We start from the raw sequence: 5,105 nt of genomic DNA, 5'->3' as shown, positions 1-5,105 counted from the left end.
ATTCCTTAGCTTTTCTTGTGGTTGGTTTTTATACTTAATTTACCCTGTCTCTCCACCCCATTATCAGAATAGTATATGCTCATCTTGTAAAATTTGGAAGACGCAGGAAGCGGTGAGGATGAACAGAAGCGCACATCCAGAGCGTGGCCGCTGCTGCCGTGGGGACATGGCTTTCTGCTCTTTCTCCTGCCCACGTCCACGTGCACAGATACGAACACGTTCACCTTGACGTAGCTCACATCTACCACGTAGAATCCCTTGTCCAGCTGTTTTGGTCTAAAGTAACGTCAGCGTGCTTTTTCATGCTGTTGACAGTTCTTGGTTTGCAGTTGTCATGACTGCACCACCATTCCTACATTAATCTTTTTTTTTGACTGAAATTCTCAAATTTTTGTATGCATTTTTAAAAAATTGTGGTAAGATACACATAACATCAAATTTACCATCTCACACGTTATTAAGTGTACAGTTCTGTGGCGTTAAGCACAGTCACATCACAGTGTTATGCCGCTGTTGCCAGCATCCATCCTCAGAACTCTTCCTCTTGCAAAACCAAAACTCTGTCCCCGTCCAACAGTCACTCCCCATTCTTCCTCTCTCCCAGCCCCTGGTAGCTACCATTCTACTTTCTGTCTCTCTGAATTTGACTACAAACCTCATATAAGTGAAATCACACACTTATTTGCATTTTGTGTCTGGCTTCTTTCACTTAGAATATCCACTATGTTCACCCATGTCGTAGCAGGTGTCTGAATGTCCTTCCTTTCAAGGCTGAATAATGTTCCATGGTGTGGATAGACTGCATTGTTTATTCATTCACCCCCAATGGGCACTTGGGGAGTTTCTGCCCTTAGGCTATCACAAATAATGCTGCTCTGAACATGGGTGTACAAATACCTGTTCGAGTGTCTGCTTTTAATTCTTCTGGGCAGATACCCAGCCCATGCTCATCTCTAATCACTTAAAAATGGTGGGGAGGGGACTTCCCTGGTAGTGCAATGGTTAAGAATCCGCCTGCCAGTGCAGGGGACACGGGTTTGAACCCTGGTCTGGGAAGATCCCACATGCCACGGAGCAACAAAGCCCGTGTGCCACAACTACTGAGCCTGCGCTCTAGAGCCCGTGAGCCACACCTACTGAAGCCCGTGTGCCACAACTACTGAAGTCCGCATGCCTAGAGCCCGTGCTCCACAACAAGAGAAGCCACCGCAATGAGAAGCCCACGCACTGCAACGAAGAGCAGGCCCCGCTCGCCGCGACTAGAGAAAGCCCGTGCACAGCAACAAAGACCCAGTGTGACCAAAAATAAATAATAAATAATTTTTTAAAAAAATGGTGGGGAGTGTGCTGAGAGATGAGCAAGGTGACTCACCCCGGCTACAGAGGGCAGGATTTCTCTGAACTCTAGCAAGGGGCTGGCCCTTCCCCCTCAGGCCAACCTCAGTGATGCCGGCCAGGCGCCCCAGCTGTCATACCTCACTGTGTGAGAATTTGGGGGCACACTTTCCTAAATGAGGCTCAGCCCCTTCTTGCCCAAGTCCAACCTGCAGGTTATAGCTCCTCTGAGGAGTCTCAAGGTCTGGCCTGGGCTCGGGTGTTGGGCTAGAACCCAGCTGCTCCTTTCGGCCTCCACCCAGGGTCTCTTTGGGCCTTAGGTACAGCCCGTTGTGGTTGAACCTGCTCTCAGCCTAGCCCCTTCCCGCCCCGACGCACTCGGTGTCCCCTTGGCTCTTCTGTGAACGAGACCTTGAAGCTGAGAGGGCTGTCACTACTTGGGGCCCTTGGGTCACCCACACTGTTGCTGTGATGCTCAGAGCCCTCACTGCTGTGGGGACTTGCCCTCCACGTGCTAAGGAAGCTCCTGCTGGGGCAGGGGCTGCCTTCCTGTCGAGTGTCTGATGTGGTAGGGAGCCCACCTTCAAGGGCTTTTCTTTGGGACAGAGTTTCCTGCCCAAGGTCCCTGGCAGCCAATGGCACCAGTCACCGGAGGATGTCCTTGTTTAGCGCTGGATTCCGGACGATGGTTTTAGGCCTCTGATGGGGAAGAGTCCAGGCTGGAGGAAACAAACGTGGCTTGGGTTGGCTCTGACTGAGGTGTCTGGGAGACCACCTGCGGGTGCCCGCACAGGATCACGGGCAGGGGAGCAGAGACCCCCTGCCGGGGGGAACAAAGCCACGAGGTCTAGTGCACTTGGCACTTGCTAGGAAGCAAGAGTTAGGATGCGGACAAAGGGAGGGGCAAAGGCCAAGGGTTAATAACCGCTTCTGCTTTTTCCTGCCTGTGACAGTCAGGCACTGTGATTTCTGCCGGTAAGATGGTTTGCAGCAGGACCGAGGCTGACATATACAAAACCCTTGTCCTAATTTATCGTCGTTTCGAGTGTGTTTTGGAAAGAACCTTTTGCAGGTGATTTGTATTCAAAACGCATTATTTACTTAACAGGTTTTATCAATTAATCTCTTCCACACTATTGAAAAGGTGGCCTTGTAGGTGTGTTAAGTGCAGCATGAGGTATTGTATGAATAAATCATATACATTTGCCATTATCAGTGTGTGAAATTCTTGCTGCTACTTCAGGACTGCTCGCTGCTGCCTTAAAATATCAATAAATGGAGGCTTTTAGCAGACCTTAGTGCCGCAGTCCAGGTGTGCAGCCGGGTGAGGGCAGTGCAGGTGCGCCGTGGGACGGGTGCAGGAGCTGGGTTCGTGGTGGTGAGGGTGAGTTGCACTAGAGCATAGAAGCACCTTTCGGCGTGGTGATCCTTGCCCTGCAGTTAGAGACTCCCCAGAAAGGAGGAGGTAGGGTGGCCAGTCAGGTGAGCCTGTGTTTAGGGAGACCAGATACGCCATAGCGACCGCTTAGAGGAGGGCTGACTTGTCTTCTCGCAGAAAATGGGTGAGTTCCTGGGGTCCCAACTGGAAAAGTCACCCTTCAGTACCTTGACTTAAAAGTGCCTTGGTGAGGCTTTCTTGTGGATGGCCTTCAGTGAAGATTTGGAAGGTCTTTGGGGATGAAAGTGAGGATACTGGAAGACACGTCATGCATTTCCAAATGGGTCAGGGCAGGCTGGATGGATTGGGTGACCCTAAGCAGGTGAAGTATGTCCCATGTATTTATTTGCTGGCTTGTTTACTGTGACCAGGTAATACACGTGTGCGGTACAAAGTTTAAAAGGCACAGACCTGTGCAGTGAAGAGTCATTTTCTCTTCCATCCCGTCCCCAGCCTCTCCCCCCAACCCCGCGCTGTCCTCTGAGGCAAGCATGGTTACAGATTTCTTGTGAAATGGTGAAATTTGAGAAGGATGAACGTAGTTAGTCCTAACAGAGGGGGCGGGGGCCCGGATCCAAGGTGCTGGGTTGGGGGGTGACCCAGGAAAGCAGTCACACAGGCAAACCTTCAGCATTTTGGCCAGCAGCTTGGTATGGGGACCTGGTGTGACATAGCTGCGGGCTACATAAATGGGCGTCCAGGAAGAGGGAGGTGGTCACCCCACGGCCAGCCAGCACCTGGAGAATCGTGTTTAGCCAGGGGCCTGCACCAACGAAAGACACAGCGTGTCCTGTGAGGCAAACAGCTGAAGGAGGAATGTTCAACTTGGGAGAGAAATGACTTGGGAGCAGGCGGAGGGGGGCGATGGGGACCAGTGCAGGGCACTGTCTTGAAATCTCTGCAGAAGCATCATACGAAAGTGAGACTGGACACGCTTGCTAAAGGAAGGGGCCCAAAGGAAGAAGCGGCACTGACGCTGGAGGGAGACAGATGGCGGCTCAGTGGAAGGCTGAACTCTCCAACAGCGACTCAGGGTTGGAAGAGCTTGCTCCTAGGTGTGGTGAGCTCTCTGTCACCTGAGGTATGTAAGCAACACCTAGGCCGGTGGTTCTCAACAGGGGCGATTCTGCCTTCGGTGACATTTGGCAATGTCTAGAGTCACCTTTGGTTGTCACAACTGCGGGCGGGGTGCTGGCATGGAGTGGGGAGAGGCCAGGGCTGATAGGACGCATGCATAGGACAAAACCCAGCCGGCCCCCCAGGGCAGGAGTGTCGAGGTCCAGAGAACCTGGCAGGCAATCATTTGCCGGAGCAGGACAAACTCCCAAAACCCCTTCTGTCTCTGACACTTTTATGATTCGGGGAATACACACTCAATTATTAAAATAATGTGCTGACTATATAAGGGGAGTGGCCCTTTGCAAATAACCCTGAAAACAATCTTTCAGGAGGGCAAGGAGCTTTCAAATACAGATGAAGATTTTCAAACAACAAAAAAAGTTTCTCTGGTAGTAATTGATTGAATTTCTCCTTTCTTCCTGTCCAGAGAGATTTTTCCCATCTCAGTTTTCTCTCTGATCGCAGAAGAGTTATATACACTAGGTAATTTCTTTTAAAAAATAAGATTGGATTCCTCCCCTATTGCGAAAGTATTTACATATTCATCACAGAAAAATTAGAAAAATGTACAAAGCAAAGACAATCTAACTCCACCGTTAACTCGGCATAGCCCTCCCTTCCTGTGCACAATATATGCAACAATTGGACGCTGTTCTGCATCCTGTTTTTCTCCATACTGTTTTACAGCCTGCTTTTCACGCTGCATGATTTCTAAGGTCTTCCCCAACCCCAACTTTCTATGTATAACACGATGTGAGCACGTGATGCTGTCTCCTGGAGGACAAAGCCGGAAACCTCGGTGTGTCCTTCGTCTCCCGTGGCACCTAATCCATGTGAATATTTCTACAAAGGTTAACATCAAGACTGCTGCTCTTCCCAGCCTTGACATTCATACCGTCCATGCCACCATCTCCAGTCACTTGGACGCGCAGCCACTTCCTAAGGGATCTCCCCCTCCTGCTGCACTGCAGTCCAGTTCACACAGTTCTGATCTTTGCAAAATGCAAATCTGATCGTGTCACTCTTTTCACCTCCCTCACCTCCAAATGTTTCAGTGGCTTCCCAAGTGAAACAAGGACATGCAGAAAACACTTCAACCTGGCCTTCATGTAGACCCTTCGTGGTTTGGCCCCTACAGACCTGCCATGTCTCCCCCATCCTGACTCCTCTGTCCTCAAGGCCAGCTGGACCCTCCCATCCCAAGAGCATCCTT

The sequence above is a fragment of the Grampus griseus genome (assembly GCF_964374135.1).
Source record: "Grampus griseus genome assembly, chromosome: X".
Classification (NCBI taxonomy): Eukaryota; Metazoa; Chordata; class Mammalia; order Artiodactyla; family Delphinidae; genus Grampus; species Grampus griseus.
This window is presented reverse-complemented; position numbering follows the sequence as displayed.